Source organism: Ictidomys tridecemlineatus, chromosome 7, assembly GCF_052094955.1.
Source record: "Ictidomys tridecemlineatus isolate mIctTri1 chromosome 7, mIctTri1.hap1, whole genome shotgun sequence".
Classification (NCBI taxonomy): Eukaryota; Metazoa; Chordata; class Mammalia; order Rodentia; family Sciuridae; genus Ictidomys; species Ictidomys tridecemlineatus.
The window spans coordinates 65,327,096-65,349,109 of NC_135483.1; the positions used below are offsets into that span (position 1 = coordinate 65,327,096).

Genomic DNA, 22,014 nt, shown 5'->3' on the forward strand with positions numbered 1-22,014 from the left:
AAATGGACCAAAGCTCCAAGCCAGGCTTCTGCAGAGAAAATCTGAGTCCTGCAAGTTCGATTAAGCTAGCTAATTTTCAGTCAAACAAGCTAATTTCCAGACAGATTCTTCTGATGTTTTCCCTCTGTTTGTAATTTGCATCATTAAATAGCTCGGTGTTTCAAAGCAGCCACGGCACCAGGGTCATGGGGCTTTGTGTTAAATAGCAGCCACCTCGATTTTTTTTTTTTTTTTTTAAAGAAGGAACAGAGAGCAGCTGATCCTGCAGTAGCATGATTTTCTTTTTTTCTTAGTGGGAAGAGGCTGAAGTGTCTTGTGGATCACAGAAATTTGCTTTGGTTCGGAGAACAGCTTTCCTCAGTGTCTTTGTGCTCCAGAAAGCAGCCCAGGATCACAGGTGGCCTTGATTATCAAGATTTTTTTTTAATGGTGTCCCCCTCCCCTTCCTAGAACAGCAGGACATCTTCCTGACATGAATATCTCATTGTAAGTGGCATAAAATTTAAAAAAAAAAATCTTAAAGAGATATCCAAAAAAAAAAACCCTAAATTTAAAACAAAATCTACTATTAAACTTCAAAGGGTAAAATTGGTTCATAATGATTACTGATGCTTCGAAAGGGTTCGACAGGCAGACATGTAGAGTTATGTCTTCTCCCTGCCAATTTTTCCTAGAAGGTTTTCAAAGGACTGCTTCTCAAATTATAAGCCCAATTCAGAGGAAGTGAGCATACACGTCTTCGTTCTTGCCTAAACCTCTCCAGAATAAATTCATTTCTCTTTGTCTCTCTGGTCACAGGGATATGCACTTGGGCTCATTGGTACTGCTTCTGCCCTACAAGCTGACGTTGGTGCTAGTATTAAGAAATCTTCAATCATATAACTCCAAGCCATTCATATTAATGTGCCTGAGTCCAATTACCCTTTCTGTTCTGCAGGGGGGAAAAAGACCATAAAAATGCTCTCTGAAGCCATGAGGACCACCTCCTTGACACAGATAGGAATTTTGCTCTGAAGTGACAACACTCCTGTCTTGAAACATGACCCGATGGCCACAAAGAGTGTCTTTGGAAACACCATATTTTGTCATTGCATCGTCTTTACCATATCACATATTCCTCAGCCATTCTATACCACCGTTCCCGGGGAGTTAAAGATGGCTCAGAAGAAAACCTGTCATTTTTAACAAAGAATCGCGCTAGATGTTTGTTGTTAGGGGGGGAGGCCCAGTTCAATTGGCAGGATCTCTGGGTTTCTATTTTGACTGTAGCTGTTTTCAGCACATTCTCTTCATGTTACCATAAGTTAGAAAGTATATTTTAGGAAATACCACCAATTTTTTATATTTACTGAGAACAACATGTTTGAGGATTTATTTCCATGAAAAAGTAGACCACAGAATTCAGAAGCACACCATGTGGAACAGTTCACCATTTCTAGGGGTACCACTAACACTCCAGGAAGCTTCTGCCAGATGAGAATGGTCCTTTGATGTGTGTGCACTGAACACACGTGATTACCTGTGTCCCTTCATGGACAGACATCGGTTCCTATTTTGACAAGGTTAACTTGGGAATTATAAACTTTCCTCTCTTGGAAGGAGGGTTTTGTTTTGTTTTTAACTCTAATTCACTAATACCAACCTTTTCTCCAGAAGGAATGCAGTTCCCTATTCAGATTTCAGCACTTGACCTTTTGCTTGAATATTCGATTCCCTCCTTCACTCATCAGTAGAGTGTGAGCCACTGTGGACAAAGGTTGATTCAAAGGGAACACTTTGTACAGAGTTCGGCACATTTGTTGCAACAGGAGTATATGGCATTAAGATGTATTTTATTTTATTTTTTCTTTTCAGAACTGTCATGGCATCTTGTTACTACATTTGGGTTAATTTGAAAATCCTTGATTTGTTGGAGGAAAAACAGGAAATTCTTTAAGGTCCCTCCAGGGAAGACAAAATGCCCATCAGATCCATTAGAAGAGCAAGTTTGAAGAAGTGAAAGAAGCCAAATACAACTCCGTAAGCATCGTATTACAAGCACTTGCGTGCAAACAGCCCTAGTCTATTTCAATGGATGGATTCTCAAGTCAATGTGCTGAACATCCTCAATGTCAGGCAAATGGGAGCAGATTTTGTCATCTATCTTTTCTTACCCATGGAAGAGTATGAAAATACTCCAATAAAATAAGTGACGAAAGAGAGGTTCTTTTGAGAGCGTTCTGATGTGTGCAAATGTGCCATATTTAATTAGCATTATATTCCATCTTTTAAAAGACACCCAAGATTTGAGATATGATAATCACCTTTTAACAACTCACAGCTGCTAAACTTCTCAAGCAACTATCATTGCAACTGGTTCTCTGTGGAGACCACAAGTGGCTGCTTCTCAGGGCAGAGCACAATGCGTCTACATGTAGGTCACAGAACTGCAGAACTAAAACCAGAAACTTATTGTCCTCAGACTTATCCACGAAACAAGAGTGGCGTGCTGAGGATGCATGTTCATGGGACTAAAAGCAAATCAAAGAAGCGAAAGGCTGCATGAAATAGATCATGAAATTACTTATTGTAGGTAACAGATGTGTTACTGGGGACATTTTGTTTATCCCTTGCAGTTGGGTTGAAGAGAATCGTCAGGCTTTTAAATTCTGATCAAGAAAACTAGGTAGTCTTCAAAAAGCAATTTTTTTGGCCCTACTCTAGCGGGTTGCACAGAATTTTCAAAGCAGCCACAATGTTGTAAAAAGTGCCCTTTTAATCAGATTACCCTTGGCGAACGTCCCAAACTCAGGCTGAAGTACAGTGCTTGTGGCTTCTCAACAGCTTACACTAAGCCTGCACCATGGAAATAATCTACTTTTAAAACCCAGGAAACAAATCGACTGCACTAAGGACATAAGTCGCTGTCATTAGGGAGTGATTAGGCTAAACATTTTTATACACTCTACTAGCCCACTTTCAAATTATATATCTCCGGCCGATAGGAAGAAAGGTACTTCAGGTGTGTGTTCGGAACAACCCTGCAGAAAAGTTAATAAATCTAAATGAATTGAACAGTAAAAAGAAGAATTAAAAGTGCTCTTATTTCAACTTTGACCTGCTAATACCTAAATCAGGCTTTTCATGAACTATAAGAGTTTAGTCACATAACCCCTTCCCACACACACACACACACACAATTTATTTTTCTTTTTAACATGGTATTTTTCCAAGGCTTAATATGTCAAATTCCCCTATTGTGTATTTTAGGTAACATGCTTTCTTGAGGCCTATACTTTATAGAAGAAATTTCATGGGGATTAAGAATAAGAAAATATCATTTTTATAATTTATCATTATAGGCCATACAATTCATCTTTCACAGGGATGGTGAGTTTTAGAGATTTTGTGGTTTATCATCTTGTTATATTGTGAAGTATAACAGAAAGTTACAGCATGCCCCCAAACGTGGCTCCTTCCCCTAGTCCCACAACCCAGCCCCAAATAAACCCCACATACATACCGTAAGAATGTTCTTAGGAAAAGGCGGCCTACAATCCCATAGAATATTTGGTGTTTTCTTATCTTTTGAAAATGTTTTTACTCATTAATGAGCTATGAGAATTTAGTTTATTGATTTTAAAGCCATTTTTGATGAGATTATAGCGATTTTATGAGAATTTAGTTTCTTGATTTTATAGCCTTTTGTTGTTGTTGTTGTTAGTTTTTTTTTTTTTTTGAGAAATATAAGTGGAAAATATCAACATGCTAAAAATCATGTAGCCACCATTGATTTCTTTAGTAAAAAAAAAAAAAAGCTGAATATATATGCCTTTCAGTCAGAAGATAAGGTAAGTTTATTTTTTCCCATTGACTAGGGGAAAAAAAAAAAGATTGGATTTAAGAATGGGCTATTGCACCTGCCCAAATCTCTGGCTTGAGCAATGTTTGATTTCTACTTTGGACATTCTGCTGAGAGTTTCATTTCTAATTTATGAAACATTTCATTAATCGTCAATCTGTCAGCTCTTTTTTGACAGCAATCGAGGCTGACAGACAAAAGATTAATATTTATTAAATACTCTACACTTTAGAAGTTTTTGAAATGCTCTGTTCATCTTAGACCCCATTTCCTCTAATTCTAAACAACCTGAACCCGTCCTAATTTCACCAGATAGCTTGAAAACAGCACAGCAAAACAATTTTAAAATACCAACATGTACAATGCTAGATCTAAACACAACACACAGAAAAAAATCAAACTATAGCTGTTCTTGAGCAGAACTGCTGGCATTCACATTAAAAGCATGTCCTAGCCCAAGTATTTCAAGCATACATTTTTTTTGTAAGCTCTTCTTCCTCATCCTCCCTAAGCACCCCCCTCCATTTTTCCAACCTCATGAATAATTCATGAACTGATAAATATGCAATTTCAAAAAGTGCAGACAAGGCAGCACTGCATTAAAAAAAAAAAAGAAAGAAAGAAAGAAAAGAGCGTGTGCTTTTTACATACAAGTCCTGTGCTGCACTTTACGGATGACAAATTTTCTAGTATTCAAACCCTGTCTTATGTCTATGATAGGAGGGTGCATTTCTGGTCACATACCTTGCTAGACATGTTATGAATTGTTTGGGAATACTGTACTACATGTAATAATAAACATTTAAAGAAATAAAGTTAGCCATGTTTTAGAGCTTGGTCCTTTTTCATTGGAATTTTTGATTAAAGAGTTTGAATTTTCACTCTGTCCTATGGGAAGATAAGAGATAACACAGGTCTTGCATATAGGAAAATTCTCTAATGACAACAGCAGAAAGGTCTCAAGCTCCTTAGGTTTCTCCTAAGCAAGAGTCATTTATTTGACATGATAAGAACACTCTTCAGAGGCCAATTTCACAAGATCAGCTGTAAACTGTTCTGCCAGAGCTTTCAAACAGGTAAAAACCACCCATCTAGGAGACCGACCGTATATAGAGCAGAGCGAGGACCTCCATTTTGTGGGCTAATTGCTTGATTACCAGCCTGAAACAAAATGGAGGCGAGACCTTTTTAAAGCAGCTCTGGGCTGATGTATCAGAGGGAAGGGGAAGATATATTAAGGAAGAAAAGATGTTCCTTAAAGAACCTCTGGCATCTAATCAGATAAATATTACAGGTCACATAATGCATATAGATCACAGTGTATTTATATACTAAGAATAGAGATCATAGGAGTAGAGTACTCACTGAAAGAGCTATTCTAGTTTAGCAACAGTTAAGTTTTTTAAAAAAAGAAACCTGCTTTCAGTCTGATATGTAACCTTTCAAATGAACACTTAAATTGGAAAACACCATGGGTAAGAAATAGACCACAGCATTTAATTTGGACTGGCTAGTTGGAAGCCTATATTTACTGTACTATAATTTCAAATTTAATTAAGTCACACTGCTGACGCTAGTAGCATCAACACAGTAAAGATGATTAATTGCATGCGTAAATGAAATATAAACAGCCCTAAAAGTAACATTAATGCAGAACCTCGCACACAGAAACGCTATGATCGATTTAAGTGTAAGCGCCTACCTGCGTGTTTGAGACACATGCCACAATTGGGATGAGGGGTCCTGCATTTGAATGTAATCACTGTACCAAAAATATAACCTTTTATGGGTCATTATTTTTCTAAGACATGTGTCCAGCCTCCCTTCTTTCTCTCCTCCCCACATTTCGCCCCCCAACATGATTTGTTATCTTATGGAAGACTTTTCACACAATTTGCATTGTCATCTTATGGATTGGCTACCAGTACACAAACACGAGCTGACACACTGCCATGGCGGGACGGGGCTGTCACAACAAGGCAGCTGGACTGTTATATATTCACTTTGCTCCCATTGTACTTCCATTCGCAGCAGCGGTAGGACAAAGGGCCTGACAGAGCTAACCATGGATTGTCACCTTGATTTGTCCAGTCTAGCAGATATGCAGAAATGAATTATATTCTCCTGCTTTATGAACACAACTCAGAAGCAAATAAGCTTGCAAACAGCATCTTCCAAACCACATTATCTGAGCAACATCAAGCTCCTTCCTAGATACTACATGCTGCCTTGCTCCGTAGGTGAGGAAGAACAGAAAGAACCCTCTGATTAGTGAAGACACAAAAAGACTCTCCTCCAATAATACATTCTTCACATTAGAAACCAAACTCTCACAGATTGAGAGATATGGATTTGTATTCCACTTAGCTCTTATTTTTACACAATGCTTCAAAATGCAAACTCTTTTATATTTTTAAAAGAATGTGCTACATGAAACCTTGCAATAAAGCTATTGTTCCTTATAAGAGAAATATTTTTCTTAAAAATGATAAAATGAATGACTTCGCTCAATGTCTCTTATAGTTTACTTCTCAATAAACTCAAATATTGTCTTATTTAAATTTAACCAAATATTAGACTCAATATTTGCCCCCAAATAGTTGATTGCTAATGAGAAAATCCACTGACTGACCATTTTTTTTTTTTTTGGCCAGTTGTTTAATTTACTACTTTATTGACAAGGTGTTTGTATGCCTTTGAGATCTAGACAGTTTTAATATCCACACATGGATAAATGAGCAGACAAGGTTTGAGATTTTTATTATGAAAAGGTGCCATCAAAATGAAGAAAAGGAAAAAAGTAGTGTTTTCTGTCAGCTTTCTAAGCAAAGGAAAAAGAAATTTCACCATGCATTAAAGAAAAAAAAATTGTTACCCTATTAAAAAAAAAAAAGAACCCCAACCTGATAAAGATCTCTCTCTCTCTCTCTCTCTCTCTCTCTTCCCTCTCACACACACAGACACACACACAGACACACACAGACACACACACACACACACACACACACACATACACACACCCCTTTCGAAACAGGAGTGTTTTTATAGACATTGCTGCATGCTTACTGATTCTTCAAGAGACATATTTTTATAAAACTACAGTATTGGATTTAAGAACTCTTTGAGCATCATAATATAACCTGCACTTTACTGTCCTTTTGAACGCTACCCTAACAGAATATGCAAGGTTCTGGTCTCTGAAGAAAAGCCTCAAGCAGCATTCCATTTTCTTTTTTCAAAATAAATAAATAAATAAATAAGTCATAAGACCATCTGAAGGTGCTGCATTTTAAAAAAACCAAAATATTGCATTTTGCATCTGAGCATACACTATTTAAAATAGCCATGCTAAAAATATGTTTCATTCAAACAACCTATTAATTTTGAATTTTCAAGCGCACTCTTCTGTTGTCTTCTGCTTAATACATATGGATTCTGTTCACAAAGCAGCACTTGGTACCTAGTGTTTTAAATGGTGACTAGCACAAACCCACATGTTCCACGTAACTATAGACAGGATGTATGAGAAGAACACAAGACAGAAATACCCCACGCAGAAATGCAAATGTTACTTGATCAAAGGGCTGCACTTTCACAGTGAAGGATTCAGTCTAAATAAAACCTTTGCTTTAAGAAGGTACGTAAGAAACTCCTGCACAATTCGTTTCAAATATATTTAGAAAAAAAATCTAAGTGTATCAGAAATTATTATTTAATATTGTCCAAGGAAATACTGTACAGATGTGTCTTTCCTAGGAATTCTATGCAGCCAACCGTAAGAGCTCTGAGACTGTTCACCTGACTGCAGCAGAAATCCCGGCTTGATGGTTACAGGGGGTGACAGAAAGAGAACATTGGAAGTGCTATTATGCAGTTTGCAGGGGAAGATTTCAGCACATTTCAGCTTTATTTAGTTATACTGGATAGTTGTTTGGTGGGGTTTTTTTCCCCTTCTTTTCTTTTTTATTTTTTCCCCCTTACTAGTTGTGCATAGCTTCTAATACTGAGATTCAACTTGTCCTCTGTGACCACCATTTCGAGCATCCTATGCTTGAAGATTTAGTAATATTTGACAAATTTCCAAGCTGTTTTGGCATTTCTATCTGCTTTATAGTTGTAAATAAAATTCACACATTAGTTGCCTTCATACACATCGTATTCTTTGGAAAAGATGCAATTTCATTTTACCCCTTCATTTTAATCATAAGTTCTGAAAACATAATTCAGAGTACTAAGGTTTTCTCTTATTTCATAGTAGAAATAGATGCACAGTTTAGGGCTTTTGTAAAAAAATGCCATTTCAAAGGCTAAAATGGTTGTCTGCAAGCCTGTCTTTGTGTTTTTAAATATAGCACAGTCCTCTTTAAAATTGAATGCATCCTATAAACATGATTCTGGAATTTGGAATTATTTGCAATTATTTTGTAAGTACAAATTAGAGTTCTACGTTCAAGCTAGGAGAGCATTCTACAATTATTAACAACGTTTTTTTAAAAAAAAGGCCAAGGTCGAAAATTTGAAGGTTTTAAATAAACACATAAAACCAGTATTTAAAATGAAATCAGTAGTTATGCTTAAGGGGGAAAAAAAGAGAGGTTTTATATAACTTTTCACAGAGGACACAAAATGTTTGTAAACCTAAGATTTTGTTCCAGATAATAATCTTAATTTTTCCCATCTCCTCTCCCAGAATTTCTTTGGAGACATAGGTTAAAGGGGGAGGGGGATCAAATCGCTGTTCAGAACTGCCCTAAACTTTCATTACATTTGAGAGCCACGCAAGCCACACAACTCTGAGCCCTGATATATTGTCGAGTGGGCCTTCTAAGGTTCTGTTTTCCACGTAGGGTCAAGACTGCTGACATGGGATTAATCAGCTACTCCTCCTAAACCATGAATCAGAACAATTGCTGTCAGTTTCATATGGTACGACTGCCTGGAAATAGAAAAGTTGGAAAGTGAGAGAACATATCAGGAATGTAGAAAAGAAAATGTTAGTGGATAGTTGCAACTACAATTTGGCTACTTGTGATATGATGCAGCCACCAAATTAAACGATGAAATATGTGTTCAACCAAGGGCTTTTAGAACATTCATCCCACTTTTGCTTTTCCCTTCTTTGAGACCTGGCTCTTACATCAATTGTGACATTTCATAAAAAAAACTTTGCACTCATTTACTTTCTTTTGGTAAGCACCATTTATGTTCAAGTCCACATTTCAGCATGTCTGTTGACCCAGGGTTAAATTCAGGCATGACTGGGCAAAACACGAGCAGTGCTCCTGCACGCACACTACAGAGCCAACATTGTATTTAACCTCTCCGTGAATGTTTGCATTACAGAATTGGAAAATACTAGGTGCAAATGTCTGCATAAAGGGGAGCTGAAATCTTGCAATCTTAGAGAAGACTGTGACAAGCTTCTTTTCGTATGAGGAAACACACCGAACTGCCCCTTCTCCTAAATGAGATCGCTTCTATTACTAACTAGGATAGAAAAATGGGCACTTATTGATTACATGTTTGGAAACACAACTATCTCTGGTTTTATAAATGATAACCAGACAAAACCAAGAGTTATTTTTCTTGGGGATAATATGTCACATGCAATAGATTTTTTTCTGTTTGTTAGCTTTAGGATAGAATATTTTCAGGAAAGCAAGAGTTAAGAGTATATGATTAATACATGATCAGGATATATGGGAAAAGGTGATTAATAATTGTGCTATGAAAATGAAATCATATTGTATTACAGAATATAAAATGCAGGGAATTTTTCAAAATGAGGACTTAGTTTCAATTACTAGATTTAATATAATTCAATAGCAGTATTGTGTTCAATTTTAAGATAGAATACTATAGAAAACAGTCCTTCCATGATTAGAAAAGTAAATGGCTGTGCTTATGCTGATAGATTTTTAATAGAAGAATTTGTTATTCAAAATGTTAAGAACAAAATTATATATATGTTAATATGATAATGTATAGTCATTTGTAAATATTATTCCCTATGTACTTGTGATCTGCTTCTATGTAACTGATTGAAAGTAATAAACTTGATGTTTCATGATACTACCACAAATGTATTCATAGTATATAACAAAGTATAAAAATATAGAAAATGTGAATAAATACTGAAGGAATTTTAAATATATACATGAAGCCCATTCTACAGACATTCAAATCTTAACCACATATATAATATAGACTTATGGGCAATTAGAGGTTATTGTTATCAAAACACACTACAGAATTACTAAGTTAATGAAATGAAGCTATTTCACAAGAAGAGTGCATCATAGGAAAATACATTTTCATTTTAATTTACAATAGTACACATTCATTTTTCACTACTCATACACACACAAAAGTCATTGTTTTAATTTCAGTCTTTTGTGTATCTAGACTAAAGTTAAAGAAAACTGAATCACTAAAGTAATAGAAGCATCTATAAAAATTTGCTACAAGGATTTATCCTCCAAGATGGCTCATCTTACAACTTTAAGCTATTTCTGGTAAATAATGTATAGCTATCACTACCATCTTTAAGTATAGAGAACATTTAACATATCTTTGTAAATGTATTTATTTGATTAAGTAGTATGAAAACTGAAGCTAAAACTACCTCATTGTTTCAATGAAAAATACCTTTGTTTGATAGAAAAAAGTGCAAAATTACATGAACACAAATTAGCCATGCAAAAGGACTTACAAGAGGCGCTAGTTTTGCAAATAGCTGACGTACTTTTATCCAAATGAAATAAAAGATTAATGCATTTTATAATTGATGAAATATTTGATTATAAACATAATTGGTTACAGAGTGATTCAAAATGACTGCTTAACACTACTCTGACAATGATTTATAAGATATTTGATAAAATTACTGCCAAGTTTTCACATTGTACAAAGCAGTGTAAATAATTTGTAAGAGGCTGTTTAGAATGATCTTGATATTTTTGTCTTACTAATTTTTATATGTGAAAAACAATAAAAATATTTCTAAAACAATGCTATCAATGTACCTAAATTGTATATGTGTTTGTTTAACATTTCCAGGACTTTTTCTAATTTGGAGCAGTAGTATTCTTGTTATTTAAAAATGACAACCATAACAGTAACAATGCTGATGCCCTGCTATTTAAATCAAAGCATGTGAAGTGATTTGTGTGAGAAATTATGTTCTAATCCTTTTTTGAACATAAGAATAGTCTGCTTATTCAAAATAAATGTTATATATTTTTTAATGATTTAATAAAGATAGTCAGCAAGGCACACACATGCCCTGAATCTCTGAGTAAAATCAGGATTACCAAGTGCACTTGAAGAAGAACAGATTTCAAGCTTACTATTATACCTGAATACAATTTCTGCTAGACAGATTCAAATGCTGCAGATACGCAGAGGTACTCACTAAGAATGGGGGCAGGGAGGAGGGAGAGGTGGTAAAGGGAGCTCTCTAACCTTTAGTAAGGCTACCAAGGCCTTGAGGTGACTCCTACCTTTCTCCTCAGAACGATTTGCACCCAGAAAGGCTGGACACCAAGATCAAAGTCACACTCAGCCTCTGGACTCTTGCTAACTTGTCCTCAATTATAGATGACCTTTAGGCAAAAAAAAAAAAAAAAAAAAAGAAAGAAAAAAGAAAAAGAAGTGTTTTATTACCATTAAATGGAACAGAATTAGTATTTTTAAATTGCTGAGTATCCATGCACAACTGAACTCCAGGCTGTTTTTGTTTATCTTACACCATGAACATTTCATCTACTTTCTGAATAGAATTTGGTAAAAAGGCTTTCAATTATTATGTATACCTTGAAATAGCATAATCAATATGCTTTTAAAATTCCATCTTGATCTATGGGAAAAAAATCAAAAAGCATTTATGACATTGATTTACAAAACAATTTTTTTTTTCTGTAAAAAACCAAATTAGTAGAAAACCAGGTTTCCTTCTAATGGAAACAATATAAAAAATGTTGCTAGCCATATCAAAGTTCTATACATATACTTGTTATCTCTACTTGGAAAAAGAAAACCCTTAAGCTTTTTTTTTCAAATATTTAGAGGATACCTCAGAATTATAAGGCTGTGGAAAATAATTTAGAGAGAATTCTACAGGTTAACTAGGGATTTTTAAAAATATACTTGAAAATGACTTTGGCATTTTCAAATATTTAACTTTATGTAAACTTTTTTGTAACACAAATACATTTTTTTGGTTACTGGTTACTCTAAAATTCCAGAAAAAAAAAAAAAAACAAGAAAGGCACACAGGATTATAATAGTATTTGAAACAAGAATCCTTAGCTACCCTTAATTATCCTCAACTAATCCTTAAGATACCTATTTCTAGGTAACATTTGGTTAATAAATTTCTCTTATAATTAGAAGTTAAAAAGATGAAATCACACAATCAAATTGTCTCGGTTTTATTCAAATAACTACTTAAATTTGTTAAGAAAATTAATTTTATAAACAGAATTCCTACTTGCCTTACCTTATACCAGAAAAAAAATCACTTAAATATTTCCATGCTCTTTTTATCCAGAGCAAAACATCTTTATTAATATATTTCCTTTTTTAATCTATTGTGCATAATATGAAAAAATAGGAAAAATGTATAAGAAGGAAATTATCTGCAATTTTATCAACAAAAGGCCACCTCTGGAAACATTTTAGAATATTTCCTTCCAGTCTTTTTTTTCCTCCTAGGAATTTGTATTTTATAAATATTGATACTATAAATTACACACAATGTGATATTCTGCAATGTGGCTCCAAAGTGTATTATTAGAATTTTCCCACATCATGCAAGCTCCTTGTCAACAAACTAAAGATTCTATGATCGTCCATCATGAAAAGATTAGCTAAATCACTTTTCAGAAATAAGGAAGGGAATTTGTTACTTGAAAGATACAATGATGAATACTCCCAAGAAGATAACAGTTACACCCTGTGTCTTTTTCTTTGTCCTTTCCCACTGTAATAGTTCAGAATTTTGTAAGTTATGTGGAACAAAAGATTAAAAAAAGAAAATAGCCGAGCTTTAGTAAAAATGTTTATCAGATAAATAGCTCAGCTTCACCAATATGTCTTGCCAAAAGCTTGCAAAGTATTCCTCACTTGGGGGCATGTGAGAAAGGGCTGTAATAAGAATAGCTGAGATTTGCTGGAGCCAAAGCTTACAGAAAGAGGAATCTGCAGGTTTAAAAGGTAATCCTGTAATCTTGCATTTATTTGGAGCAAACCACAGATGTGCAGTGTGACCATTTGCAAATGCCATTTTAAAAGGACACGTAGCCTATGAATTCAATAATCGTTTCAGATAACCTCGTTGTTTTGTATACTGAGAGATGTTAGTGTGGAGATGACATATGTATATTCATCTTGAAATGTTGTGTCGGAGGAGAATCAAAGTCTCCAGAACTGATAAATGAAATAATGAGGAAAATGTGCAAAGAGGTATAAACAGGGTAGAATGCTTTGGAATTTTGAAGACGACATCAAGATTTCCTTCCTTTGCCCAATTTCTCACTATTAAAAAAATTTCCCTGCAGGAAGCAATGGTTCCCATTTATATCAATAGTGTTCTGAAGGTGTTAAGGAACATCTTATTGGAAAACTGACAAAATTCCTAGTCTTCATTAGACAGGTGTTTCTGACATGGTCAAACTTTTTTTTTTTTCCCCTTCTTCTTTCACTGACTATTTTAATTGACAGAAATAACGTGATGCTAAAGGTAGAGTGGGATATACTGAAATACACGTAATGATTGATTTTATGTTTAAAATTTTTAATTGAATCAAGCAGTTATTTTTCTTAATCGATCATCATATTTAGAGTAGGGATACATTTCTCCGTGTGTGCGTGTGCATGTGTGTGTGTGTGTGTGTGTGTGTGTGTGCATTGAGAAGGAATGATGGGTGAGAAAGCTTTATGCCTAAGGATAAGAAGAAATGATCACAGATGCAGGAAATATTTAAAATAACACAGAGAGACATCTTTGAAGCCCTGATTACAAGTGTCAAATATTTCTAACATGTTTCAACTATAAAATAATCCTGGCTTCCTCACTTTAGAGAGTCAAATTCTGATGGCATATGCATGTTAAAGATCTAAATGTGGTATTGATTGTACTCTTTCTCGTTGGAGTTTATTTTCAAACCAAATTGTATGAGACATATTTAGAAATGTGGTACTATATATCCATGCTTGGAAAAGGGAACAGGATTGATTTAAATGAATCTGTAAGAATGAACATATCCTAAGATATATTCTCTTAGCTGTCATGCTGGATTATTTCAATATACAAAAGGTAATCTAATATCTGTTAAGAAGATTATGGATTATGCATGTATTATTTCATTTAAAATTAGATTTTATTTGATGTTGTGTTAGTTCCAGATAGGAAACATAGAAAGATGAGCCCAAATGTAAGAAAAAAAAATCTAAGCTTGAGTATCTATTTTATTTTGTAAGGTAACCAAAGTGTTCGTTCTTCAGTTAATGAAAAAAGTAATAGTGTCCAATTTTTTCCCCAGCAAATCAACAAATTGAAGAATGAGCACGACTAGATTTGAAGGAAAGTGAAAACCAAAGATGTTGTTTGGTGTGTTCCTTGGGGGTGTAAAGAAAGATTATTGTTTTCCAATTTGTTTTGTACCAGGAAGTTAAATTTTATTTTGTGGATAATTTAATTACTTTCTATATCTCATAGATTCAGAACATTTCAAGGAAAGTTTCCATTTCCCCCTTTCTCCCACATTCACATAACCATTTGCAGAATGATAGAAATTTCTGAAATGTTTATGAGGCTCATTATTTAAAAAATTATTTTTAAAGTAATATATATGTGAGATTTCATTAAAATACTCTATTGATTATCCTTTTTTTTTTTTTTAACTTAGCCACTTTCTTCTAAGATGCTACAATCCATTCCATTGGCAGATTTCATTTGAGGACCATATAATTATTTCCTGATTTGGGAAATCAGAATTCCATAACTTATAAAAGGTTAGACTATTAAAGTGATGAAGTCAGTCTGACAAATCCAAACTTACATTTTCAAATAAAGTATTCACATTGAGAGGCATCACCTTCAGAAGGATCTGTATTCATTATATCTCCATGATCATTCTTTTCTTCAAAACTACTCTCGAAGGGCACCCCCCTTGGGAAATCTTCATTTAGATTAAGTTATCAGATATTGAGAAGGTTTACTTCTCACTCAGTCCCAATATTGCTGCAGAAATAAGCGATCCATCTTGTTTGGGGTTAAAAAACAAGAAAGATAATAAGAAGGAGAAAGATATAAGAGGATTGGTGACATCATCATGTGACTGATTAACTTGTATGATTCATGAACAGATTCAGAAAGAAAGTTCCAAACAAATTTTAAGCACACAGTCTATTAGTAAACTCTATACATGGGCTCTAAGATGGTTTATTTGAAGGACAATCCTCTTTGAAACATACCCACACTCATTTGCTGATTTTAAATACTTTTAAATTACTTTATGGAAATGCTTTGTTGCTTTCCATTACATTTATATCTTGAAAGACAGGAAAAAAAATAAAAGATGGGCAGCACAGTTAGAAACTAGAGCAACAGAACTTAGGCTTAGGCCCAGTCAACAGGCTATTTTCCTCCAGGTTTTTCCTTTTGTTAAATAGAGGGCTTTCACACTTGGTTCCAACTCATCGGGTTCTGCCTAAAGAGTACTTTATTTGGTTATTTCTTCCATTAGTCACACAAAAAAGTCAGTCTTGCTACCTCAGCATCACTAGTTTAGACCCCCCAAAATGACATTGTCCAGTTTGGATTACTCAATTTACCATTAGACTTCATTTTGAATGAATCTGCATTGTTTCTAAAACCAAAATAATCCTCAGTGGAAAAGGTTTACAACCTTGGATGGTAGTCGGTAGTTTGAAAATCATCACAGCGTATGAGAATATTTCTAAAAAAGTTTCTTTTAGAAATATTTGGTGTCAATGCCCACTCATTGGTTGAAGATGATTATTAGAACTTGACAATACTCTGAGTATTTAATTTCTTGTGTGTACATCTAAAATGTTTTCACAAAATTTTTATTTTCATGTATCCAGTTACTACAGATCATATTATTACAAAATTTCAATTATAATGACGTTAACCCAACTTGATCTCTTTCTTCCTATGAATGTTCACTAAGGGGTTAAAACCCACTTCAAATAAAACCAGATTAAATGGCATAGTTAAATTAAATTGATAAGTAGAATCATTCTAAAATGTAATAGTTTATTTACTTCTCTACCCAAAATTCTAGAAAAATGGGTTGTTAAAATTTTAGATCTTATTATGAAAAATTAACTTTTATTAACCAAAAATTGTGGGAGAAAGTTTAAAAAGATGAAAATACAACGTAGAAATATTGGTTTAATCAATATATAATTTTATTTATAAAGTGACATATGAAATAAGCATTTTACCTACTGATATACTTAAATTAGTCACAGGCCCATGAATTAGGTAGGGTACTATCTAATTAGGGAGTCATCAAATCCTTCTATATATTGATCTGGACCAATTTTCTATGTGTAGGTTTGGATATTTTGAAAGATAAATATTAAACTATTCCATATATTTATTTTTAATTCCCTTTTGCTTTATTTTACTTAAATGGAAAAGCCTACAGATTTCATTTGTGGTAACCTTTATAAAACTGCAGTGAAATTCATAACCTACTAAGTGGTTCATCTCCTACCCCAAAGACTTAAAAGCTAACTTCCAGAAAAATGTCTTGAGTCACTGCTACAATATCTAGGCCTCAGAAATTTTTAGGCAAAACTCCCCTTGCTTCAGATTTTCTATACATCAAATATCAAAGTTACAAAATACAATTGATTGATTGATTGATATTTTCCTTTTGGAGCAAGAAGGAATTCAGTAATGATTGTAATGATTTATTTAACCCTATATTTTATATAGGAAGAAACCAGGATCCAGAAGTGTGAGGCGTTTTGTTAAGGACATCCAAGGTATCTATCAACAGAGTGTGAAGAATTATACAGAGCAGTATGTCTTAGAACATATCTCTCTGCCTCATGGACAACTGGAAAGAAAGATAGAATTGCTTTCTCTTGATCTACTTGCATTTAGCTGATCCAACTCTGAGCATTATGTGAAGAGATTTTGAACTCATTTAAGTTTTTTTATTTATGTTTTCCCTATTATGCAAAGATACATTTTCCTCCCAAGGGAATAAAGATGAAATCAAGGCTGAAATAGGTCAAGCTTTGAGACTACCAAACTACAGCTGATTCAAAACTTTTCTGAGGTTGCCAGCGTCCCTTATCAGTAGTGATGGTAGCCATAAGTGAGCTTGTCTCAAGCCCCTATCAACACAGTAGCACTGTTGATGAGGGACAAGGGGGGCTGGAATGGGGGTGGCAGGCTGCCACAGGGATGAGCCAAGCAGTGAATCCTTTAAGAATACCATGGGGCATTTCAGGATGTTCATTGTGTTCTTCCTTATTTGAAATTCTGTTTATGCTACTAACATTAACATAGATTTTCTTTAATGAATGCCTTTCCAACTGAAAGATGGTGAGAGATGCACCATGTGAATCTTTTAAATATTAGTTCATTAAATTAAAGTGGTTCTGACTTCTAATGAGGCCTTTGCCTTTTGATGTTATACTCAGGTTTTCAGACAGTGTCCACAACAATATCCGTGTGCCCTGCAAAGATTATCTTTTTAATCAAAGTTATTTAGTGTTAGCAGTCTTCTGTAATAAATTGAACATTTTTCTGTCTGGTAATATAAAAGATGATGTAAAAATTTGGCTCTTCTGTAATTTGGATCCATGCATTTAGTTCAAATCATTTTCCTCCCTGCAAGCAAGGGTGTGTGTGTGTGTGTGTGTGTGTGTGTGTGTGTGTGTGTGTCACAAAAATACACAGACACACACACACTTTTTTATCCCCCCCCCTTTTTAAATGGAAGTGTTGTTAGGTGATTTTTTCCCCTATTTTCTTATAAATGATTAGAGGCAAGGGAACTCTGTTTCAAAATCCCCAATGTAAAACCAAAGGGAAAACATCACCACATTCATGATGATTGTATTTACTAAATCACTCCCAAATTAGACTCTTCAGAAACAACATGCTACACAAGTAGCAAATATTCAATTCGTGCATTGCCTGAAGGCTTTGGACTGCATTACCCTCCATATCCATCACAGAAACAATAGAGTGAAATGATTCTGCAAGGTTAGAGAAAGCAAACCCACTCATCTACTTTTCATAAGGAATATTTGGATAACCAAGACTTCATGCAAATATTTGTTACTAGCCATTATGACAAGCTGGGGACATTCCATGATCTTATTAGTACCCAGTCATTCACAGTTTGCTGTTTCTGTATCAAAACATGCACACAGATAATAGGAATAAATTGTTTATTTCCCATGTTACTAGGCAATTATAAATATTTCAGCAAAAGGGTTGTACTGTGCCAAGGTTAGAATCTAATAGAATAATTCAAGATGCAAATGCCATTGTCTAGTAAGTTAATGTTGATGTTCCCAAATAGTCCTCAATTGGTGGGCTTCTAGAAAAAAAGACTTAAAAAGAATGAAATATGCAATAGCTTTAGAAAAGCAGCTTACCTATTACTTATTACTGTTATATGAGCTCCTTCACTTTTTCTTCCTTGGACAGTATTCACAGGAAATAATGCTATTCACTACACATAAGTTATTACCAAGTGAAAACTACTGAGTTCAATTCTAGAATATTTTAAACATAAAACTTACAAGGATTACAAAGCTACAGGTTTATCTTACCACTTCTATCATATTTAATGTTTTTAGAACACATTGCCTAATTTGGGATTATAGGCCCCTTTTCCACTATTGCTTTTCATGATTTATTTAATAAAACAGGATATTTTCACAGAAGCTAGTATATAATATTTATTAATGGGTCAGTGCTTCTCTGAAGAAAAAAAACCAGAAATATATAGCTTCAGAATCATGGAACCAGTTGGGTTCGAGGAATTTTTGAAAATAAGCCATTCACTATAGAGGTCAATGTTGTGCCAATGAAATAAAATAATTTTACCTGAATTTAAGTAAATCTTTGGCAGTAGAGCAAAGACCAGAACTATAGAATATACTGGTTGGTATAGTGCTGTTTTATGGCATATTATACTTTCCTGTCTTCTTTCCAGAATTTTGTTTTCAGAGAGTAGGAGAGGGGGGCCTAGGCTGTCTGAATCAACTTATCCTTTCTGCATTCTGGGCTGTTTCTCCTAATCCTTCAAGCCCTTGGAGATGCTTAATTATCCTATTTCTCACAGCCATCGATTCCATCCTCCCTTCTAGTAATATTTTCTTTGGCATTCTTTCCATTGTATAGAAGACAGAAGAGAATGTTAAAATCTGTAATTCTTTTCAGATATTCTGGGAATACATTAGAAGGTATTAGGACATGTATGTAGTGTGTGTGATTTATATATATATATATATCCAGCAACTGAACAGAAAGGCCCTAGCTACTGAGCCACATCCCCAGCCCTTTTTTTATATTTTACTTAAAGACAGGGTCTCACTGAGTTGCTGAGACTGATTTTGAACTGGTGATCCTCCTGCTTCAGCCTTTTGAGCCATTGGGATTAAAAGCTTGTGCCACTGCACCCACACGAGTCAAGATATTTGAAAATCGCTTCTTAGACACAGTGGACAGAGGACATCCTTCTCAGGAGGCATGGGGCACCCCTATTCATAGAGAATCAGGAATAGAGTGTTTGTTAGAAGACCTGGGCTGCTTTCTGATCATACCTGAGCTGACTAGATCTTTATCTGCTATGGAGTCTGTGGGGAGGTGCTGCCTGAGATCAATCCATAGCACTATAGGAATATTGAGAGAGAGAGAGAAAGAGAGAGAGAGAGAGAGAGAGAGAGAGAGAGAGAGAGAGAGAGAGAGAGAGAGAGAGAGAGAAGGGCGGGGTGGCGTGGAGAAATGAGCCCATTTTGGTAGAAAGTAGGCATAAAAGATATTGCAAAAACTCATCTTCCTAAATCATAAAAGTCTGAATACGCAAGTTATCATTTGATGTGGAAAAGATTCATAACATACTTATTGGCTAGTTGACTTTTGTTGTTGGTGTGAGGATGGTGGCGGCAGTGATGATGGTGGTCAGTACCTCAAATGTATGTTTCACTGCATTTACAAATGATCAGAGCTCTTCTGAGAGAGTCAAAGCATTTTTTTTTCATTTTTTCCAAAACATTATTCAGAAACATGAAGGAGACAAATATTTCACTTTCAAATATTTCATTGTACAAACATCACACTAAATAAAAATCCAGTTGAGAATTGCTCAGCTCACCACTGGTAGATTCCAGATGAGAATAAAATCTTCTGGAACACAATCATTAAGGCAATGACACCTCCATTTTGAACCCAGACTTTAGGGTTCATATTTTATGTATTTTGGTATGGCTTACTTGTTTATTAACATAATACTTTTTCTGGGTCTATCAGACTATATATATTTATATCATTTATTTTATATATAAGCACAGCTATTATTTGACATAACAAAATGTAAGAGATAAAACTTTATAGAACTCTATTTAATAAAAAAAGATTCTAGATTAAAAGCATGAATAGAAAAATATAGGCTACTAAGGAGCACTTAGAAACCAAGCACAGGCCTATTGATTTAGCATTTCCCTTTGGGGTGGCAGAAATATCTTAGTAGGATTATTTCTTCATTTCCAAAGGAATACAAGGGTTGGGACACCCAATCCTTAATGTGCAATAAAATGAAATGGCAATTTTCCAAGAGCTGTGAGACTGCAGCTAATTAGCACATTAATTTATATAAATAAAATTCTCTTTGCTGTTCCCCAGTGTTCTGCCTGAGAAATGCAACAAGATGAATGAACATGACAAATCACAGTGAAATTTACAGGCTTAACAAAAAAGGATACAGAAATAATCCCTTGACCTTATTCTAACTTTTCTGCCCTTCTGTCATCAGTGCCATCATTCCTCAGAACCTCTAAAAGTGCATTTCTCATTCTGCCACACTTAAATTCTAATGACAGATTCACAAGGAAAAGCACACCCATTTCTTTACCCCTGGACTTGGACTCCCCTAGCTCAAAGAGTCAGAATCACAACTCAGGAGAAAGATCCTCTTTTATTTATGTTCTTTAGAGTTTTTGTCATGTATATATTTTTAACAAAAACACAATTTTCCCCCACTTTAAAAATTTTTTCCTTGCCTACAAAATATTTTGTTTGATTATTTTTAGTTTTAACTAATTTTTAGAGTTAACCCGATCTTTAAAAATAAAGATTTTCTTAAGGCCATGTCAATATTTCAAATAAAATTGCTTGTCGAATAGAAAAAGCCCTCATTTCCAGGTCTTAATATCCAAAAAAAATTTTATTCTGTTGAGGTTTTATTATAACTCTTTTATTATGAGAATAAATTAGATGTAATAAATACTTTCAGATATATGTATGGGTTCTTGTGTCTCTCTCTGTCTCTTTCTCTCTCTTTCTCTCTATATATTACATGTATGTGTTTATATATATGTATATATATGAAACATATATATTGTTTTGGCTACAACTCCCTTTACATGATACAGCCTACACAACCATATGTAGTAACTTTGGGTATATTGCTAAGTGGTAAAATCAATTTTATGAAAAATTAATTAGAATAGAAAATAAGAAAATGTAGCTAATGTAAGTATAATTGCTATTTTGTGAGACACATCTATCAATCGTGGGTCTGAGTATATGTATTGCGATACAGCATATATGTCTTACTATGAATCATGTTCATATTAATTTATAAGATTGTCCATTAAACAAAATATAGTGTTGAAAAAAGAATCTAGATTAAATGCATCTCCTAATTCATATGTGCAATATATTTATCATTAGAATATAGCACTGACCAAGGCAAAATTTATGGCCTCATGGAACGTAAGTAATATTGGAAAATCAAAAATAAACAAGAAAACAAAATGTAAAAGTGATATAATCTGTAGTTAAGAGTGCCAGGAGAAATGTAAAGGAAGATGAGAGGGATTGGAGAATGAGACCAAGGCTATGGCGAGAGTATGGTGACACAGCTGTGAAAAGAGGTATATTGAGGACT

General features: G+C 34.3%; 1 long non-coding RNA gene across 17 annotated transcripts in view; it reads right to left on the reverse strand.

Annotated features, from left to right (window-relative positions):
• Positions 1-22,014, reverse strand: part of LOC110597889 (uncharacterized) — a 437,292-nt gene that overhangs the window by 78,201 nt on the left and 337,077 nt on the right. For all 17 annotated transcript variants that reach the window (XR_013423960.1, XR_013423959.1, XR_013423974.1 and 14 more), the window contains one exon: positions 11,344-11,445. This is a non-coding gene — a long non-coding RNA (uncharacterized LOC110597889). The remainder of the gene's footprint in view (positions 1-11,343; positions 11,446-22,014) is intronic.